We start from the raw sequence: 23553 nt of genomic DNA, 5'->3' as shown, positions 1-23553 counted from the left end.
CGTGCCTTTAACCTGTAACATGCTCAAATGCTTTGGGTGGATAATCAACTATCAACGCAGGTCCTGCAACATCTTTCTCCCTCAGAAGAAAGTCCAAGAAATCCAGACTCGGATGAGGGAAGTAATGAGCAGGCCTTGCTTATTGGCAGGAGAGTGCATGCAGTACCTTGGCCTTCTGTTATCCACCATCCCAGTTGTTACTTGGGTCAGATGCTGAAGAAGGAAGTTTCAATTTAGTTTCATTCACCAGTGGAATCATCACGTATTGAACCAGAAGATTCTCATACCAGGTCCGATAGCCTGTTCATTACGGTGAACGGTTTTGTGCAATAGGGAGGTCTGTGTCCCTCTCAAGCCTCTAGAACCAGGCTGGTGGGTTGGGTCATCATGTGTTCCAATCTTCTAGAGCTAGTAGCATCCTGACTCACTCTGCTAGAGTTCCAGTATCTGTTATGTGGAAAAGTGGTAAAGGTGCTTTCAGACATTTGGGCTACAGTGGCTTACTTGGCCTGACAAGGGGGCACCAGAAGCTTGCATCTCCTGAGAATAGCCTGTCAAATCTTCCTTTGGGCGGTAGGGAATATAGCCTTGCTTCATTCCCTACCACCCAAAGGAAGATTACAGAGAACATTCGGGTGGACCAGAATCGGAGTTTTGTAGAGCACAGAAAATGAAGCCTCAATTTGAAATTCTTGTGGAAGAAACCTGGGTGACACCATACATGGATCTGATGGCTTCAGCAATGAACTTCCAGCTTCCCCGTTACTTCTCAGAATTCGGGACCTGCAAACCATGGGCCAAGATGCCCTTTCCAGGGAGTAGAGGTTTTGTCTAGTGCACATCGTTCCTTCAATCCCTCTGATTCTAAAGGTTCTTCTAAAGATACAATGCGAAGTGGGGGCAATAATAGTCCTGCCTTATTAGCCGAGGTGGCCATGGTTTCCCCTTGTAAAGAGGATGAGGCTAGAACAACCAATTCCACTCCCAGTTTGTTAGGATCTCCTGGTTAAGAATGGGGTGTTCCATCTGAAGCCCACGAGATTGAAATTAATGTCTTTGAAGTTGAGAGGTGGTCTCTAAGACAGCTTCAGCTGTCAAAGGGTATAGTCGACACCTTGTTGCAAGCTAGGAAAAAGTCAGCTATTTCGACCTTCCATCGGGAATGGAAAGCAAGCCTTTTTGGGGCTCTCTTCTGGCAAAAATTGGAATGCTCCATCGGTATCTAATGTTTTTTAATTCCTGCAAAATGGTTTAAAAGTGGCCTGGCTTATAATTAGTTGAAAATGCAAGTTTCAGTCGTCTTGGTCATGGCAAGTAAGAGATTGGCCTTTAACCCTTTTGTCATCCATGTTCTAAAGGCAGCAATGAAGATTAGATCAGCAGTGGGAATATGTCACTTGGCTTGAATGCCTTGCTGGCACCATCATTTTGCCCAATAACTTTGTGCTCCTTATTCCATTTGGCTCTGAAAACAATTTTCCAGATTGCAATGGCTACCGCACGGAGAATATCTGACATATATATACCTTTTCAGCTAGAGAGCCATACTGCTTGATCCTCTAAGATTGGGTCATTCTTTGACAGGTATCAAATTTTTTCCCAAAAGTTTCAACTTCATTCCATATAAATTGGGAGTCTGTACTTTCAGCTTTTCTTGAAGATGGGTCAGAGGATGAGTGGAAGAAGTTGGATCTGGTTCATTCACTTTCAGTATATCTGAAATGCACGGAAGACTTCATTGAAAAAGATTTTTATCTTCCCTCAAGGTCCAAGGAAGGGCTTCATGGTACTACCCAAGGTGATGTCTTAGTGGATTGTCAAGATCATTCAGATTTCCTACATTGTCCTAGGCCTGCCACTGCCTTCGGAAGTGAGAGCATCTCAACCTCATGGTGGGTGGCATAGTCTAAAGTATCAGCAAAGGTGGTTTGCAAGGCAACAAGCTGGAGCATAGCAAACACATTAATTTGCCACTACAGGATGAGTGTGGCTTTTCCATCAGTGCAGTCTTTTTTGGATCTACAGTTTTTGCAGCGGGTGTCAGTCATAGAGGATTATATGCAGCATTCGGTTTGTTTGTGTTTTTGTATTTCCTCTCCCTTTGTTATTTTTAACATTGCTTGGTAAATCCCATGGTAGATTGACATGGGGAGGTTCAGGAATAGGGAAAATTGTATTCCTTACTTAGCGTAATTTTCCTTTCCTGGATCCTCTCCATGTAAGCCAGGAATTCCCACCCAGTCTCCATCGCGAGGAGTGATATGTTGAACACTGAGTGAGGGGAGACAGCCGCTCTTATGGGCTGGGAAAGAGGTTGTCTTGGAGAGGTTAGAGAAAGTGTAACTGACCCATGGTAGGCTGACATGGGAGGGTTCCAAAAAAAGCAAGAAAGGAAAATTACGGTAAGTAAGGAATAACATTTTTCCATATATATATATATATATATCTTGATCAGACATAACTTTATGACCATTGAGTGGTTAAGTAACTAACACTGATTGACTGATTATAATGTTATCTAAAAGTTGGTGGGATATATTAGACAGCAAGTAAGCATGTTGTCCATGAAGCTGATGTGTTGAAAGCAGAAAAAATGGGCTTTGCAATGTGTGGGATTGCATAGCCACAGACTGGTCAGGGTACCCATGCTGATCCATGTCCACAGCCAATAGTGCCTACAATGGGTATGTGAGCATCAGAACTATACCACAAAGCATTGAGAAAGGGTGGCCTGTTCTGATGAATCACATTTTCTTTTAGATCATGTGGATGGCTGGGTGTTTGTGCATCAATTTCCAGGGGAAAAGATGTTACCAAAATGCAGTATGAGAAGAAGGCAAGCTGGCAGAGGTAGTGTAATGCATTGAGAGATATCCTACTGAGAAACCCTGCTCATGCCAGTCATGTGGATGCTATATGACATGGACCACCTACCTAAACATTGTTGCTGACCAAGTACACCCCTTCATGGAAATGCTATTTCCTGATGGCAGTGGCCTCTTTCAGCAGGATAATGCACCCTGCAACACAGTAAAAATGGTTCAAGAATGGCTTGAGGAACACAACAATGGATTTGAAATGTTGATTTGGCCTCCAAATTCTTCAGATCTCAATCCACTTGAGCATCTGTGGGATGTGCTAGAAAATCAATCCTGATCCATGGAGGCCCCACTTCACAATCTACAGGACCTAAAGGATCTGCTATTGACAGATTGGTGCAAACTACCACAGAATACCTTCAAAGGTCTAATAGCATTCATGCCTTGACAGGTCAGGGCTATTTTGACATCAAAAGGGGACCTACTCAATATTTGGTGGGTGATCGGTTTGTGTGTGTGTGTTTGTTTGTTTGTATATACAGTATATATATATATATATATATATATATATATATATATATCTACTATATATACACAGTATATATATATATACAGTCATGGCCGAAATTGTTGGCACCCTTGATATTTCTCCAGGAAATCATGTATTTCTCACGAAACGTATTGCATTAACACATGTTTTGCTATACACATGTTTATTCCCTTTGTGTGTATTGGGACAAAACAAAAAAAGGGAGGAAAGAAAGCAAATTCGACATAATGTCACACAAACCTCCAAAAATGGGCTGGACAAAAGTATTGGCACCCTTTCACAACTGCGGATAAATAAGAATGTTACAAGCATGTGATGCTCCTGTAAACTCACCTGGGGCAAGTAACAGGTGTGGGCAATATAGAAATCACACCTGAAAGCAGATAAAAAGGAGAGACGTTCACTTAACCTTTGCATTGTGTGTCTGTCTGTGCCACACTAAGCATGGACAACAGAAAGAGGAGACGAGAACTGTCTGAGGACCTGAGAACCAAAATTGTGGCAAAATATCAACAATCTCAAGGTTACAAGTCCATCTCCAGAGAACTAGATTTGCCTTTGTCCACAGTGCGCAACATTATCAAGAAGTTTGCAACCCATGGCACTGTAGCTAATCTCCCTGGTCGTGGACGGATGAGGAAAATTGATGAAAGATTGCAACGCAGAATAGTCCGGATGGTGGATAAGCAGCCCCAAACATGTTCCAAAGACATTCAAGCTGTCCTGCAGGCTCAGGGAGCATCAGTGTCAGCGCGAACTATCCGTCGACATTTAAATGAAATGAAACGCTATGGCAGGAGACCCAGGAGGACCCCACTGCTGACACAGAGACATAAAAAAGCAAGACTACAGTTTGCCAAAATGTACTTGAGTAAGCCAAAAGCCTTCTGGGAAAACGTCTTGTGGACAGATGAGACCAAGATAGAGCTTTTCGGTAAAGCACATCATTCTACTGTTTACCGAAAACGGAATGAGGCCTACAAAGAACAAAACACAGTACCTACGGTAAAATATGGTGGAGGTTCAATGATGTTTTGGGGTTGTTTTGCTGCCTCTGGCACTGGGTGCCTTGACTGTGTGCAAGGCATCATGAAATCTGAGGATTACCAAAGGATTTTGGGTCGCACTGTAGGGCCCAGTGTCAGAAAGCTGGGTTTGCGTCCAAGATCCTGGGTCTTCCAGCAGGACAATGACCCCAAACATACGTCAAAAAGCACTCAGAAATGGATGGCAAAGAAGCGCTGGAGAGTTCTGAAGTGGCCAGCAATGAGCCCAGATCTAAATCCCATTGAACACCTGTGGAGAGATCTTAAAATTGCTGTTGGGAAAAGGTGTCCTTCCAATAAGAGAGACCTGGAGCTGTTTGCAAAGGAAGAGTGGTCCAAAATTCCGGGTGAGAGGTGTCAGAAGCTTATTGATGGTTATAGGAAGCGACTGATTTCAGTTATGTTTTCCAAAGGGTGTGCAACCAAATATTAAGTTAAGGGTGCCAATACTTTTGTCCAGCCCATTTTTGGGGTTTTGTGTGACATTATGTCATATTTGCTTTTCTGCCTCTGTTTTATATTTGTTCCAATACATACAAAGGGAATAAACATGTGTATAGCAAAACATGTGTTAATGCAATACCTTTTTTGTGTGAAATACTTGATTTTCAGGAAAAATATCAAGGGTGCCAACAATTTCGGCCATGACTGTATATATATATGTATACAGTATATGTATGTCTAATTATCAGTATCATTAGAAAAATAAGCTTTTCAGGACATAAATGCAGCCAGAGAAAAACTGGTCTTTTAGTTATCCTATTTTCACCATTCTGAACAACTTGTAAAGATGTCTATTGTGCACTCTGTTTGAAGATGAACATTAAAGCTCTTTATGGAAATAAAATCTTTGAGACTTCCGCACCATGACAATTCTTTGTTTGTTCAGTGCTTCTCCAAGTGACTCATTCTTCTATGAGATTAAATGAAAATAAGTCTCTGCCATTGATTAAGGCCGTAAAAATCACAGCACAGTACGATATGTTTGTTTCTCTGATTTTATAAAAAGAGGATCATGTTAAATTATTATGCATTTTTAAATTATTGTTTTATTTCTGTTCCTTTTCTGTTCTTATTTATTCCTGTGATAAAATATATTTAATAAATTACACATACATTTATGTAAAATCTTTTGTTAAAATGAAACTAAAAAAACTGCACATTTAGTGATAACAAGGAAAAGCTGGTCAGAGACAAAGGATGGGTGGTATCTCTCCAAAAACTCTTCCCATGACCTTATCAAGTCTATATTTTCAGGCTGGACAGCCCAAGTCACATTTTCACTGCTCATTATTCCTTACAGTGACCTGCAGAAAAATATGAAATTTATACAACTTAGATCTTTATTTTTGTTAGAAATAAATTACACAAGTCTTCTTTATGGTGAGTAGAAGCTCTAGCTGCAATCTAGTCATACAGGCTGATAGAGTAGGAGAGTGCAAAGGTAATTATTTTGTACAAAGTTTGGTGACCCACATCAACAATCAGTATTTTATCTTATTGTAGCCAACGCAGTAAACAGATATATTTTCTGGCTAGGTGTTATAGACTGCTACCTTGTATATGTAAGAGGTGTAGAAAATAGGCAGCCCCATAAAATTAAAATCCAAAGCCTAATACCCAATATACAGTGGGGATCGAAAGTTTGGGCACCCCAGCTAAAAATTTGTATTAATGTGCATAAAGAAGCCAAGGAAAGATGGAAAAATCTCCAAAAGGCATCAAATTACAGATTAGACATTCTTATAATATGTCAACAAAAGTTAGATTTTATTTCCATCATTTACACTTTCAAAATAACAGAAAACAAAAAAATGGCGTCTGCAAAAGTTTGGGCACCCTGCAGAGTTAATATCTTGTACTGCCCCCTTTGGCAAGTATCACAGCTTGTAAACGCTTTTTGTAGCCAGCCAAGAGTCTTTCAGTTCTTGTTTGAGGTATCTTTGCCCATTCTTCCTTACAAAAGTCTTCCAGTTCTTTGAGATTTCTGGGCTGTCTGTCACGCACTGCTCTTTTAAGGTCTATCCATAGATTTTCAATTATGTTGAGGTCAGGAGATTGTGAAGGCCATGGCAAAACCTTCAGTTTACGCCTCTTGATGTAATCCACCGTGGATTTCGAGGTGTGTTTAGGATCATTATCCATTTGTAGAAGCCATCTTCTCTTTAACTTCAGCTTTTTCACAGATGGCATCAAGTTACCATCCAAAATTTGCTGAAATTTTATTGAATCCATTTTTCCTTCTACTCGTGAGATGTTCCCTGTGCCACTGGCTGCAACACAACCCCAAAGCATGATTGATCCAACCCCATGCTTAACAGTTGGACAGAGGTTCTTTTCATTAAATTCTGTGCCCCTTCTTCTCCAAACGTACCTTTGCTCATTCCGGCCAAAAAGTTCAATTTTAACCTCATCGGTCCACAGAACTTGTTTCCAAAATGCATCAGGCTTGTCTATATGTTCATTTGCAAAGTTCAAACGATGATTTTTGTGGTGAGGACGTAGAAGAGGTTTTCTTCTGATGACTCTTCCATGAAGACCATATTTGTACAAGTATCTCTTTATAGTGGAATAGTGTACCACAACTCCAGTGTCTGCCAGATCTTTCTGGAGGGATCGTGCAGTCAAACGTGGGTTTTGAACTGTTTTTCTCACAATCCTGCGAGCTGTTCTGTCTGATATTTTTCTTGGTCTTCCAGATCTTGCTTTAACTTCCACTGTTCCCGATGACTGCCATTTCTTAATTACATTCCGAACAGAGGATATTGACATCTGAAAACGCTTTGCTATCTTCTTATAGCCTTCTCCAGCTTTGCGAGCGTCAACTATTTTCTGCAGGGTGCCCAAACTTTTGCAGACGCCATTTTTTTGTTTTCTGTTATTTTGAAAGTGTAAATGATGGAAATAAAATCAAACTTTTGTTGACATATTATAAGAATTTCTAATCTGTAATTTGATGCCTTTTGGAGATTTTTCCATCTTTCCTTGGCTTCTTTATGCACATTAATACAAATTTTTAGCTGGGGTGCCCAAACTTTCGATCCCCACTGTAACTGTAATCTATCTTTGTCAATAGAAGATATTAGGGATTGCATTTTTATTGCATCATCACAAGAGGGCCGAACTACTTCCTGTGATAATAGGAAGACACAGAAGTGGGAACTAAAAATCTAACAACTAGTTTCCGGCAGGACAGTGATTACAGTGAACATATCCAGTCACATGTAATTAAGAGTTTTCTGTGTTTATTACAGGTAAGCAGGAGGTTGTTTGACATGATAAATAGGACAAATGACTTGACATGTACCCTGTTGGTTAGTAAATGCCGCTGTTACTATTATGCAATCAGACTACTCGCAGCATGAATGTGAATATATATTGCAGCTATGCGGTTTGGCACTAAGATACAGGGAATGTGATGTCTCTATTGTAATATGCTATTGTTATGTAAAATAGGTTTATAGCATATCTGCAGAAGTCTAGATATTCAATATTGTGTTTAAAGATGTTTATTAATATATATGAAAATACTAATGTATATGAAAATGTTTAGTAGTGTATAGAGGACAGTGATTACAGTGAACATATCCAGTCACATGTAATTAAGAGTTTTCTGTGTTTATTACAGCCATTCCTAATAAAGCACTTCTGGTTTCACCCGACCCATCCTTCGCACAGTGGAATTATTTACCGTATGTGCAACAAAATTGGCGCCCAATGTGGGGCCGGGTGAAAGGAACGCCGAAAGGTCACGGAAGTGAAAAGGAGTGACTACGCTGTCCGTGGTGAAGTTACAGAAAAACATTAGGAGTATGGATATTGAAAAGTTGCAAGACGAAATCAGTGAACTCCTGATTCACATGCCAGCCGATGATCTCATGGAGACTTGCCAGTTTATAAAGGCCTCCGAAGCAAGTATGGCAAAAGGAAAAACCCGCCTCCATTACATGTGGATAGTGAATGAGGTGTTAGATGAACTGGTAGAGACTGAAAGTGAAGAAGTGGTGACACAATTTCTGCAGGCAACTAAGAAATTCATCGGTGAGTTAGAGAAGAGAGATAACATGGAAGCACCAAGTGATAGGGGAAAAGACCCTCAAGCAGAACAACAGTTAAAGTATTTAAAACAGCAATACCACAGTATACAGGAAAAACTTCAAGAAACGGCCAAGATGATAGAGGAACAGATGAAAGAACTTAGCACTAAAGACAAAGACTCAAAAGAAAGTCCTGCAAAACAAGACCCTGATCTAGTTGCTCAGAGACTTTCCCATACTAACTTGCCAGAAGTTACAATCAGTAAGGACTTTAAAATTGCTGGACAGATAGGTGAAAAGGAACAGAAAGACAAGCTGTCTTATACTAACCTCACGCACCAGACTGACATGGGACTGCAAAAGGGATATCCCGAGTCAGAGCTTGTGGAAGCTGTGGTCTAAGCCATTAGTCCCGGGTCAAGCCTCAGAGGCATGCTAGAGCTGAAGAGTGGACTGACCCTAGTGCCACTCAAGAGAATCCTAAAAAGTCATTATAAAGAGGAGAATGCTTACGAACTATATCAACAATTGATCAATATATCACAGAATACTAAAGAGACTCCCCAGAACTTCCTATTTAGGGTCATTGCATTGAAGGACCATTTGCTGTTCGTTTCACAAGGGGAAGGTTCAGATGAACACTTCGGCACTGAATTTATACAAAAGAAATTCTTAAGGTCGGTGGGCACCGGACTGAGAAGTGATCATATCAAGTTCCAACTAAAACAACACTTGGATCCTACAGTCTCAGATGAGTTGCTCATAGAAAAGATGAATGAGGCTACAAACATGGAGATGGAAAGGAAGCAGAAACAAAAGATATCTCAGCACAAAACCTGATGAAGGGAAGAGAGTGCCAGGCCAACATCTTCCATTGTTCTCAGGAACCAGGCACCCTCCCTTTGCCTCCACCACAAGCAAGTAGTCTGGCAATCCAACAGCCTTCAAAGAATAACTCTGATATTGAAAAGATAGTAATACAGTTGCAACAAGAAATTTTCGATCTGAAAACACTTCTCCAAGATTCGAGAACTCGACAAGAGCATGGCTTTAGAGGACTTAGAGCAACCGTTGGTCAAAGGACAGCGGCTTGTCAATCTTGTGAAAAGACTGATCAGAGAACTGCATGTGACCATTGTTTTAACTGTGGTCGAGCTGGACATAGGGCGAGACAATGCAGAGCGGCCAAACGAAATCAGTTAAATGGGAGAGGGTTGCTGTTAAGGGACCGACAGTGTCAGGAATCTAGGAGTGACCAGAAAGGTGTGGACTGACACAGGCAAACGCAGGTCTCAGGTACAATATAATACAGTTTATTATTAGCCACCCAGATATATATATATATATATATGCACAGTGAACAAACTAACCTTCCACTAATCTTAGGAGGTGCAGGAACACAGGCGTAGTCAGGGCTGGAGAGGTGGAATGGTCAGGCTGGCCGTAGGATTCTGTAACGACTGCCTGGTGGTACCTCTAGCGGTCCTCAGGGCAGGATTCCCCAGGGCGCGGAGTCTAAGCCCCAGTCTGCCTTTTCACCAGAGCCCCTGATGGTGGGGATGGACTTGGCGCAGGACTGAGACCAGGTCGCGGCCCCTGAGTACACCTGCTAGTGGTAGGGGGATCCGCCAGAGGTATGTGCAGGTACGGCTGGATCCGTGCAGGATGGATGGATGGCAGAGTAGTTAGCGTGGTCAGACAAGCCGGGTCGGTAACGGTGGAGGCAGATCAGTACAGAGCAGCAGGCAAAGAGTAAACGGGTCACAAGCCAAGGTACAGCAACAGGAGTTCAAACAGCATAGGAGTAGGCAGAAGAATAGTCAGGGATGAGCCAGTAGTCAGAACAGGAGACGGTCAACAGAGATCAGGATCAAGCCAGGTCAGCAACGAAGCAGGAACACAGGATACAGGTACAGAGGCTCATGGGAAAACATACACCAAGGCCCAGAGCACAGGCCTGGTCATGCCTTATATACACCTTTCTGTAATCAGCCCCAGGTTTGGCTGATTGTGAGCTTCTGGCTGCTAAGAGCACCCGCTGGTCAGCTCTGGTACTGCAGCCCACATGGCAGGTGAGTCCCACCACCAGTGCTGAGTCCATTGCTGAGAGCACCCGCTGGTCAGCTCTGGTACTGCAGCCCACACGGCAGGCGAGTCCCACCACCAGTGCTGAGTCCATTCCTGACAGACAGTAACCTGTGCCAGAACCAAACCTGCATCCCAAAGTGCAAATCGTGTCAGTAGTAAAGAAACCAGTCCCAACCTACCATCAGAGCCCCGGCTGGAAAGTTAAATGCAGACTACTGGAGGAAAACGCCAACCTGCCCTGCTCAAAGGCTATCCGCGACAGCTGAAAAATTGCCAACCAATGTGAATTGCATCACCTTGAAAAAGCACAACAAGCTACTGGGTCTTATTAGAAAGAGATGCCTTGTGAACTGTGAAATAGACAACACTCCTGTCCAGGCCTTATGGGATACTGGCTCTCAGGTTAGCATTATCAATGAGGGCTGGAGACAGTGAGTACTGCCACACACTGTGCTCCGATCGTTTGAAGAACTGCTGGGACCAGGGGTACTCCAAGGGAAAGCAGCCAATGAGACATAGATTCTGTTCTCAGGTTGGATTGAGGTAACCTTTCAGCTTACATTGAGCAGTAATACTACCAAACAGTTATTAGTACCATTAGTAGTCTCTGAGGATGAGAAAGTAGCTGAAAAGCCAATTATCGGCTATAATATAATTGAAGAAACATTCAAAAAGACAGTTGCTGATGGGAAGAAAGTTATCCCAGGTTTTGTGGACATATTAAGAACAGCTTTGGAATTGCCAACCCCAAAGCAGAAGTCCTTGTAAGCTTACTACAAGCTAACTGTAGGGAAACCGGTGGTGCTATCGTAAAGAATGGTACTAAGAACCAAAGAACCCCTGCAAATACTGTAAGATACATCCGGTGTAGTGCTCACACCAAACCGTCTTTGCAGGCTCAGACAGTTTTGTTTACACCGAGTGAGGCTTATCACCTGCCGGATGGACTGCATATTGATGAGACACTAGTCTCATTTCAAAGAGGACAATTCTCTAAACTGACCATTCCAGTTTGGAATACAACTAAATGGGACATTATGCTACCAGGTTAAATGAAGATTGGAGGTGTAGAGCCCATAAAAGCAACATATCCGGCTCAAGTACAATTGAAACAATCAGCAAATGTGTTTACTAATTCGGTGACCTCTGAACCTCAGACACTCAAGGTAGGACCAAAAGGGAAAATTGGAAATCCAAATGAGACTTATCCGTGGGTGAGGGATGACAATCAGGAGCGCTGGGACCCGCCAGTGCCTTTGAAACACCTCCCTCCTGAAGATCAACAAATCGTCAAAGAAATGCTAAGGGAAGAATGCAGTGCTTGTGCCAAAGATGACTCTGATGTAGGATGTATTCCTTCTTTACAGTTACAGATTTGTCTCAAAGACAGTACGCCAGTCACGAGAACCTACATGTCTGTGCCCAAACCACTGCACCAAGAAGTTAAGGAATATCTGCAGGATCTGATAAATCGAGGATGGATTGTAGAATCAAAATCATCATACTCCTCACCCATTGTGTGCGTAAGAAAGAAAGATGGCAGTTTAAGACTGTGTTGCAATTATAGAGAGTTGAAGCAGAAGTCCATTCCTGACCATCATCCAATTCCTAGGATCCAAGACATGCTGGACAGTCTAGGAGGAAGTTCATGGTTTTCTGTGCTAGACCAGGGGAAAGCATACCATCAAGCATTTGTGGAAGAAGCCAGTCGACCATTGACAGCATTCATTACACCTTGGGGTTTGTATGAATGGATCCGAAAACCCTTTGGTCTGAGATCTGCACCAGCCAAATTCCAACACAGTATGGAGACATGTTTAATAGGACTGAGAGATGAGATTTGCCTGCCATACTTAGATGACAACCTCGTCCATAGTAAATCATTCCAGGAGCATGTGGAGCATGTCCGGTCAGTACTCCAACGTTACCAACAACACGGAGTCAAGTTAACAGCCAGGAAGTGTGAACTTTTTCAAAATAAAATCAGATTCCTGGGCAAGATTGTGCCAAAAGAAGGCCACTCTATGGACCCGGCAGACACGGCACCTGTTCTTGCCTTAAGAAACAACCAACCAAAGACTGTCGGAGAACTCAGGAATCTATTAGGATTTATTTCCTACTATCGCCCTTACGTTCAAACCTTCTCCAGAATTGCCAAACCTCTCTATGAACTATTGTCAGCAGGTTTGACACCTACCACAACCTCAACACCTGCTAACCAGACAAAGAAGAAGAGGAAACCAATCCCAAAGTCAAAAGGTCAACTTCCATCCTATCAGTCTATAGCCTGGACTGACAATCATCAGGTAGTACTGAACCAGCTTATTGAAGTGTTAACTCATCCTCCAGTTATGGCTTACCCCGATTATTCCAAACCCTTTGTTCTTCACTGTGATGGCTCGCAAGAAGGACTAGGAGCTGTATTATACCAAGAGCAAGAGGAGAAACTAAAGGTGATTGCTTATGGGTCTAGATCTCTCACACCTGCTGAGAAAAACTACCACATGCATTCAGGGAAGCTTGAGTTTTTAGCAATGAAATGGGCAATATGCGACAGATTCCAAGATTACCTATACTGTCCATCATTTGTTGTATATACTGACAACAATCCACTAACCTATGTCCTCACTACAGCAAAATTGAATGCGACAGGACATCGATGGGTTGCAGAACTAGCTGACTTCAACTTCACTATTAAATATCGTCCCGGAAGAAGGAATGCTGATGCAGATGTACTTTCTCGTATGCCATTGAGTCCTGAACAATACATGCAACAATGTTCACAAGAAGTAGACCCCAAAGTCATCACTTGCATAACCCAAGCAATTCAAGCACTTCAAAAAGAAAGGATACCTTGGCTATGTCCAATGACGACTGCCAATATAACCGATGCAGCACCAAAGAAGGTAACTCAAATACCAAAAGAGACAATAAGAACCGCACATAAGGAAGACTCTGTGATTGGAAAAGTATGGAAGTACAAGAGCCAAAACAAGTTTCTATCCAAACAGGAATGACAAGTGAACCTGTTGATCTTTTCATACTTATGAAACAATGGACCAATCTCTACCTCGACGACAATAACATTTTGAGACGGAAAACATCATCTGGTTCTCAACTAGTGTTGCCCAAGTTGTACCATCACTTAGTATGGAAGGAGTTACATGAAGAGATGGGACACTTAGGAGTAGAAAGGACTGTAAATTTAAAGATAAAGATTCTTTTGGCATATGCAAAGGGGCACTGAGCATTACATCACCCGCCAATGTACTTGTCTGAAAGACAAGCGGCCAAATAAACCTGTTTGGGCCCCGTTGAACAATATTGTGACAACTTGTCCTTTTGAGATGGTCTCCATTGATTTTCTTCATCTCGAGAAATGTAAAGGTGGATATGAGTATATCTTAGAGGTAATAGATTATTTTACAATATTTGCTCAGGCATATGCAACCAAGAACAAGTCCGCAAAAACTGTTGCCGACAAAATATTCAATGGTTTTGTCTTGAAATTCGGATTTCCTACCAGAATTCACCATGATATGGGTAGAGAGTTTGAAAATCACTTGTTTTTGACATTAGGGAAGCACTGCCACATCCAAAATTCTCACACACCGCCATATCACCCAGAAGGTAATGGGCAAGTTGGTGACAGGGTACGAAGCATTGATAGCAGGGTACAATTAAATCTTTCAGATTCCAAAAAGGACTGGAAAAATTCACTAGCAAAGGTAGACCGTTCATATAATTGTACTCGAAGTGAAGCTACAGGACAATCTCCATTATTCTTACTGTTTTGAGGGTCTCCAAGACTACCCATTGATAGTATGTTTGACACTCCAGTAACTGAAAAATACAAGACCTACTCTGAATATGTGAACATATGGACAGATAGAATGTCTGAGGCCCATAAGGTTGCTTCAAAAATAGCTACTTAAGCTGCACAGAGAGGAAAAGAACACTATGACAAGAAAATTCATGGAGCTGAACTTCTACCAGGTAGCAAAGTTCTAGTCAGAAATCTTATTGAAAGAGGAGGTCCAGGAAAATTGAGTTCATTTTGGGAAGATACCATACATGTTGTTCTTAAAAAGAAGTGTGCAGACAGTCTAGTGTATGAAATCAAACCAGAAACTGGAAAAGGCCGAACTAGGATTTTACATCGCAACTTACTATTGCCATGTGATTATCTACCTAGCTACAGATACCCAAAAGAACAAGTGCAAGGAAGCAAGGGAAGGATCGAAATACAACTCAACAACCTACACAGACATCCGAAGGAGAATCAGAAAATGAATCAGATCACAATCAAAGACACTGGAGAGCTTTCATCCCAGTCACCCAGCATGACCACCCAGAGGAAAGTACAGAGCTAAACCCAGAAGCTATTGAGTTCTACCCACATCAGCTGGAAGTAAGTGAGTATGATTTAGAAGAAGTCACAGAGACTGAGCCTATCAAATATCAAATTGAACAAACTGAGTATGCATTTGGAGGTATAGAAGAAGAATGCCCAGCAACAGAGAACACAGAACAGCTGTTGAAAGTGATGTAGAGGAGAATGAGGACCTTTCAGATTCATTTCCTCAATGTAGAATACAACCCTACAGGAACAGGAGACAAACAAAGATTTTGACATATAACACTTTAGGTCAACCCAGTAGTGTTACCAGAGTTTCATCTACACAGGTCATAGACAGTATTCCTACATTACCTGTTGACTCTATCTGGTATTTCAGTTCAGAATGTTTTGCTGAAGACTATAGAAGTTGGTAGTAGTGATTATGTTTATTGATCCACTGTTTACTATTTGGGACACTATACCAAAGTTAATTACCAAAACCAGAATAATTATATGTTACTTTTCTGTTGGTTAAAGTAAGGAAAATTTAATTGCATTTGTACTGCAGATTTTGTAGGTCAAGCAGAAACAGTTTTGGGTAAGGGAACTAGATGTTACAAAGAGACAGAGTCGGCCGATAAAAGTACAGAGCAGTAGGTGGCAACGTTATGCTGCATTGTCGATGTACAACGGGTATTCCGCCATTATGATATAAAAAGGTATAAAAGTAATAAAATGTTCCCTAGTTTCTCCTCACCTTTGTCTAAACTTAGTAACCTATACAAATATGTATAGAAAGGGGTTTTACTAAATAGTTGGTTACATGCAACTATATCTTGCCAGGTACTATAGCGCTGTGGGCCTGGTGGGGAGCTGTGACTTAATAAGGAGTAGATGTCACAGGAAGGATGTTTCCTCAAGTAACTTGGTTACTACTTGCCATTGGCTTCCTATGGTTACTACTAGACAAGTAAAAGAATGTTTTCTTAATAAAATTCTGCGTATGTCAGGGACGACATAATAATTTTGTGGGGGAGAGTGTAAGAGGTGTAGAAAATAGGCAGCCCCATAAAATTAAAATCCAAAGCCTAATACCTAATATAACTGTAATCTATCTTTGTCAATAGAAGATATTAGGGATTGCATTTTTATTGCATCATCACAAGAGGGCCGAACTACTTCCTGTGATAATAGGAAGACACAGAAGTGGGAACTAAAAATCTAACAATTCGTTTCCGGCAGGACAGTGATTACAGTGAACATATCCAGTCACATGTAATTAAGAGTTTTCTGTGTTTATTACAGCCATTTCTAATAAAGCACTTCTGGTTTCACCCGACCCATCCTTTGCACAGTGGAATTATTTACCGTATGTGCAACATATAACATTACTCTGTGAATAAGCCTGAGAGTTTGACTTCACATCAAGAGGTGTTAGTCAAATACCATTCATCAAAGCTATGAATACTGTCTTATTGTACCCGACATACTGTATATATTTGATCTTGGTCCATTTCAGAGCTGAAAATAATCTCTTTCTCGTGAGCTTAAATAAATGTTTACAAAAGACAATGTACTATACTTCCCATAATATTTTGGGTTGGTTCTGACTTACAGACATTTTATTTTGGACTGGCTTATTCAAAAGAAGTTTATTGCAAAATTAAAATTCTTATAATATCTTTTTTACTTTTCATTTATCAAGTGTGGTATTTCTTGACCACACAGTTGAATTCCAGAAACATATCAATAACACTAATTGGGGGGTATGGCTTGGACATGGCGGCGTGAGCACGTTTCTTTGAGTGCTCTGCAGGGATAGCTGCCCAGACACTCCGTCTAACCCGTTCCGACACCCGCAACACATGCCTGGTGAGAGGAGACCTCAGTCGGCACACGGGGGCCCCTTTAAGAAGGAGATTACTCACTACTTCCTATGGCAGCAGTCGGTGGGATCACCAATCCCGTCTGCCGCATCCCCACTTAAGTCCGGCCAGGCCGCATCCTCGACCATCAAGAAAACAGCAGCCGCCTTCTTCTGTGATGGGGTCCCTGTCGACTAATCACCCAAGCTCTCTTACTTACCCTTCTACGCTACCTAGTTTGGTTCTCAATTTATTTGAAAAATCTTGCGAGCCAAGTAATAAAATTCCTATTGTTGGATCGCAAACTTCTAGCACATAACTACCAATGTGACAAAGCGTGAAATAAAAATGTAGTATTGCGCTCACAACCTTCCAATCTATATAACTAAACAATAAAAAATGTGTATATGATATACATAGATGACTATTTGTGAATCTATTGAAATCCACTCTCATCAGCAAAATTCAAAAAACAGTGAAAAATTACTAAATAATCATAATATAATATAGTATAATAATAATGTCCCACAGAGAAATTAGTGACTTTGTGCTGAAAAATCTTCAATATTTTTAAATAGGTGACTGCTTGTGCCTCCTCCCTCAAGTGAAGATGTGCGCTCACCTCATAGATAGCCTGCAATTAGGCTATTAAAGCTTGCGGTTCACCTCCTTTGGAACCTACTTGTATAGGAACTCCTGTTTATAAGATAACCATGAAATGCGACATGTGCTGTGGAAAAATATCCTCTCACTGGGTGCCTCTCCAATGTCTTCTTTTATCCATGCGGTTCTCCATATATAAGAAAAATCCTGACATGGTGCTTTATCGTTTTAAAAGCTTTAATGAGTAGCTGACAGGTGGCACTCACATAAATCGTATAGTGGTAGTACAGCTGTCTGTCGGACCACGAGCGCACAGCTCCGACAGTCAGCGGAGGTCTGAGACAGCTGTACTACCACTATACGATTTATGTGAGTGCCACCTGTCAGCTACTCATTAAAGCTTTTAAAACGATAAAGCACCATGTCAGGATTTTTCTTATATATGGAGAACCGCATGGATAAAAGAAGACATTGGAGAGGCACCCAGTGAGAGGATATTTTTCCACAGCACATGTCGCATTTCATGGTTATCTTATAAACAGGAGTTCCTATACAAGTAGGTTCCAAAGGAGGTGAACCGCAAGCTTTAATAGCCTAATTGCAGGCTATCTATGAGGTGAGCGCACATCTTCACTTGAGGGAGGAGGCACAAGCAGTCACCTATTTAAAAATATTGAAGATTTTTCAGCACAAAGTCACTAATTTCTCTGTGGGACATTATTATTATACTATATTATATTATGATTATTTAGTAATTTTTCACTGTTTTTTGAATTTTGCTGATGAGAGTGGATTTCAATAGATTCACAAATAGTCATCTATGTATATCATATACACATTTTTTATTGTTTAGTTATATAGATTGGAAGGTTGTGAGCGCAATACTACATTTTTATTTCATACCTAGTTTGGTTGCTCTGGGCGACTCTGGTTCTGACTCTTTGTCTCCAAGTGACCTCCAGGGCCTGTTGTCTCACTTGCCTTCCACACAAGACATGCAGGTCATGGCATCCTCCATCGTTTCTGCTCTCTCTAGAAAGATCCATGACCTCCGTCAGCAGATGGATACAGTTGAGGAAAGAGTCTCGGCTCTGGATTCCTCTTCTACGGACACTGAGTCTCGCCTCACACTTCTGGAGAGGGCGCACTCTGATTACCGCCATCAGCTTATAGAAATTTGCCTGCACATCGACGATGGAGAAAACCAGAGCAGGAGGAATAACCTACAGCTTAGGGGCATCCCGGAAGCCACAACGAGCGTGGATCTCCACTGCCATCCTCAACCAGCTGCTGGGTATACCCCCAACTGAGGCCTTGGAGCTCAACTGGGTCCATCGGGTAGGTGGCCTGTGGCCACCCAGGACCAACACCTCCCCTGCCTTACCCAGAGACGTACTCTGCCGGGTACATTTCTTTGCTATTAAAGAGGAGATAATAAGACAGGCTTGGGAGAAAGGACCAATAGACTTCAACGGCGTACCAGTATGGATCTACCCGGATGTCTCCCGTTTGACTCGTCAATTGCGAGGTGCGATGTGCCCGCTCCTTGAAGCCATCTGAGAGTTCGGAGCCACATACTGGTGGGGTCACCCCTTCCACCTAATCATGGTCAAGCAAGGAGCACCTGATTAGCTACCGGCCCTACTTGGCTTTCTGGAACAACCTGTAGTGGAAGTGCCGAACTGGCTTGACCTGCTCTTCCAGGCCTCAACATTTGGCCCACCTCCATACCCACAGAGGGTACGCAGAACACGGCTCCAAGACGTGAACCTCCCAGACGGTCTCCTTCCATCATGGAGGACTGATCTTACCACTGATGGCTGTAGACCCCCTTGGGGTCTGCTGTCTGTAAACTTTAGTATTGCCCTGGTTTGTGAGTATGGCCCTGACTAGTTCATACATTTTGACGGAGCCAGATGCCCAGTTGTCAGGGGTGGCCTACTCCTTCCTCACCATTTGGAAAGGCGTTGGCCCATTGGGTCGGTGAGCTGCTTGGGGTTTGTCCCTAATTCATTCTTGCCCTTGATGCGACCACCGACCCATGGGCTCCTGGTAATCGTGGGTGGTTGAAAAGAGTCTTAGCTATCTATGTTTTTTGTTCCGTTCTTATACTAATGTTTTTTGCTGGTCTCATGTACACATTTTTTTTTGCTTTGATCGCAGTATGATTTTGCTTGTGTGTGGGAACTGGCGTCTGCCCAGAGGGCACTATTGGCCTGGGATCAATCCCTCTATTGGATCTTGCCTACCCCACCCTTCTCCCCTGATGTTTTCTTCTGTGTTGTGAGGGTGGTGGCATGGTCGGACATCTCAGGTTACCTTCAGACAGTTCACCGTCCCCCTTTTTAGAGATGAACATTGGTTCTCTACCCCCACCATGCTCCCCGATGCATCAGTGAAGCTCCTCTTCTATAATGTTTATTGTGTTGCATGTTTCAGACCTGAGCAGTACCTAATTATCACTTGTTTGGTCAGGCTGTCCCCAGCATCTTTCTACTACCTCGCATCCTAGTCCTTCTACAACCCCCTAATAGGGTTTACCGTAGCGGTTATACTATTGTGTACTGTTAGGAGTCTGTTTGAAATTCACATTTAGTCTACCTGTCTCCTTTTTCATTGTTTCCTTCTCTTTTCTTCTCTCTGTTCTTCTCTGTCCCCTTCTAGGTTTCATCCCCCTTTACCTTTCTATTTCCCCTTCTTTTCCCCATCTGACTTGCGTACTCTGCTTCTTCCTATTCTATTTCTCTTCTCCTTTTATCTCATTCTGGTATTTCTTTATCTCTCTTTTCCACTTTTTTTTCCTTCCCTTCCAGTTTTCACGCTATCTCTTCATCTAGGAATACTCCTCTTTTCCCACCTTTCCACTCCTCCTTCTCATATCCCTTTCTTTTCTTTTCCTTCTTTACTTCTTTTCTGCCTCCTCCCAGGGTGCTCTCTTTGGGCTTCAAGTGGTCTATTTTGGTCTTCCACATCGGTGGCCATGGACACGTTACGGATAGCGTCCCTAAACGTTCGGGGCCTGGGTGTCCCTGAGAAACACTCGAAGCTCCTCCTTGATTTGAAACAAAATGGGGCAAAGGTGGCATTTATACAAGAGACCCATTTTCAGATTGCACACATCCCTAGGGTTTACAATCATGATTTCCCAACAGTATACCACAGCCCATCGCCCATCTCTAAGTCGAAGGAGGTGAGTTTGTTAATCGCCAAGTCGGTACCCTGGTCCATCTCAACGGTGCGGCAGGACCTGCTGGGTCGCTATCTGTTGGTCAAAGGTAGGATTGGTGAACTGGTAGTGTCCTTTGCCAATGTCTATTTTCCTAACCTTAAACACCTGCCCTTTTTGAGAGGGCTGCTTCCGATCCTGCTAAATTTCATGGAGGGTTCCCTGATTTTCAGTGGAGATACTAACTTTGAACTGGAACCACACCTGGATGTCTCTAAGGGCTCCTCTCTTTCTCTTGCCTTAAATGCCTAAAGGCTGAACTACACTTACTACATTTAGATCCGTGGCGCATCCTACATCCAAATACGAGGGACTATTCCTACTTCTCTTCGGTCCATCAGACGTACTCGCGGTTAGACTACTTCTTCATTCAACAGAGGGATCTCCCCAGAATTCGGTCCTCACATATCGGTAACATCACTTTCTCAGATCACACTCCAGTATTACTTGAAATGGCCCTGGGACCGATCGCTCGCAGCTCCCTTCTTGGCGCCTGAACGAAGCCATCCTCAAATTCCCCGAAATTTGAGAGTCTATTGAACACTCAATCAAGGAATATTTTCCCTAAATGCTGCTTCGGTCACTAATCCCTACATGCTCTGGGAGGCACACAAACCCGTTATCCGGGGTGCGCTAATGTCCATTTCTGCCAAACTCAAGAGAGAATGCTCCTCCCAAGATGACACTCTTATGGACCATTTCCATGTCCTGGAGGGTGTGCATAAGGCCAGTATTGCTAACGTACACTATCAGGAAATACTGAAGATCAGGAAGGAATTGAATTTTCTTCTCTTCCACAAAGTCAAACAGAAACTGGCATGGTCTCATTGCACCATGTACCAGTTTTCAAATAAACCAGTCACTCTCCTAGCTCGCACCCTCCGGGGTGCCCGCACCCGGTCCCATATGCCACATCTTAAGTCTGCTACGGGACAGCATTTATCCGCCTCTGTTGCTATGGCCAAGGAATCCTCTAAGTTCTTTCAGAATGTGTATAACATCTCTGCATCAATTACCCAGGATTCAACACATGATCTGAGCCAGGTGATACAGTCATACTTGGCTGCGTCTGGAATGCCCTCTCTTTTTCTTTCCACTTGTGAGGAAATGGAGGCCCCGATCTCAGCGTAGGAACTGGGACTGGTGCTTTCTCTTTCTAAACCTAAGAAGGCCCCCGGTCCTGATGGTTTTACGGCTTTGTATTATAAGACTTTTTTTACCTCCCTCTCCACTTATATGCAGGGACAACAGATAACATCAGATGCATTGAGAGCATACATCTCCTTGATTCCTAAGGAAGGAAAAGACCTTACACACTGTGGTAGCTATTGTCCGATTGCGCTTCTCAACACGGACTTGAAATTGTTTGCAAAAATCCTGGCTGAACGGCTTCTACCTTATGTTCCCAGCCTGCTCCACAGGGATCAGGTGGGCTTATTTCCTCTTTGTGAGCCTAGGGATAATACAATTCAGGCCTTAAATCTGATAAATGCTGCACAGACGACCAAATCCCCTCTTCTGTTACTCACCACAGATGCTGAGAAGGCATTTGACCGGGTTAACTGGCAATTCTTGCAAATGACTTTGGTCCACATTGGGCTTCAAACTTCTATGCTCAGTTGGATTGCCTCTCTGTAATCTTGTCCCTCAGCATCCGTCATTGTTAATGAGACTCATTCTGCTTTCTTTCCCATTACCAATGTAATGCACCAGGGATGCACCCTTTCCCCCCTGATTTTTATCTTGACGTTGGAGCCCTTCCGTTGTACGATTCGTGCGGACAGCTCTATCTCTGTCTTTCACAAACCTTCCGTGGTGCATAAAGTTGCTGTGTTTGCGGACGACCTGATTTTCTTCCTTACTGACCCTCTTATCTCACTATCTAATCTGATAAGGGCGCTTAGGGACTATGGTGACCTCTCTTATTTCAAGATAAACCACATGAAGTCTTCAGCCCTAAACATATCCACGGTGCCTCGGGTCTTAGATCGACTTCATTCATCTTTTGCTTTCCGTTGGTCCACAGCCTCAATGAGGTACCTCGGAATAAGTGTTACGCCAGATCCTTCTCGCCTCTTCAAGCAAACTTTGCTCCTCTGCTAATTATCATCAAAGAATATCTTCTTCATTGGCAATCCCTTACTCTTACTTAGTTCGGTCGCTGCAGAGCGTTTAAGATGATGATATTACCTCAAATCTTATATCTATTACAGGCTCTCCCAATCAGACTCCCTGCGTCCTTTTTCTGGAAGGTTGTCTCCTTATTCCGTACTTTTATCTGGCCATGGGGGGGGTCCTCGTCTGGATTTTCGGGTTCTGACCCTCCCCAAGTCTTCTGGGGGGGGGTCGGTCTGCCTGACATTCTCTCCTATTGTAGGGCTGCCCATCTCGTGCATATGGTGGACTGGCACTGCTATGGAGAGGCTAAGCACTGGGTTTCAATGGAATTGGAGCACACGGGTGGCATGCCCCTGATCCTGCCATGGTTGTGTGATCTATTACCCCCTGAGATGGCTATCTATCCAACCCTGGGCGCTACCCTCACAGTATCGCGTGAAGCATTTCACTTTACTCATATTTCTCCAGTACCTTCCCCACTAATTCCGATACGCGGAAACCCTAACTTTCTCCTGGGGAGCGAGGACCCCCATTTCGTCCACCTCTTTGCCTTAGGCTACTCACACCTCATGGATTTCCTTAGCCCCACGGGGGAGTTGGTGGATACAGATTTAACTCATTTGGCAGATCCTCCTTTGAGTTTCCGGAGGGACTGCATCTCCACTCTTATCTCCACTCACTCTTGTGTATCCTGGGAATTTCTCGTAAGTTGACCCCTTTTGAAATACTCTGCCACAAGGGTGAACCGGTAAATCACAGTCTTTCCACCATCTATTCCTTCCTTATCCAACCGGACCCTGACTTTGCACCCTCTTTTCTCTCGAAATGGGAGTCTGATTTAGGAAGGTCCTTTTCCCCGGCT

The sequence above is a fragment of the Staurois parvus genome, unplaced genomic scaffold (genome assembly GCF_062004578.1).
Source record: "Staurois parvus isolate SC_StPar_1 unplaced genomic scaffold, SC_StPar_1.0 ptg000015l, whole genome shotgun sequence".
Lineage (NCBI taxonomy): Eukaryota > Metazoa > Chordata > Amphibia > Anura > Ranidae > Staurois > Staurois parvus.
This window is presented reverse-complemented; position numbering follows the sequence as displayed.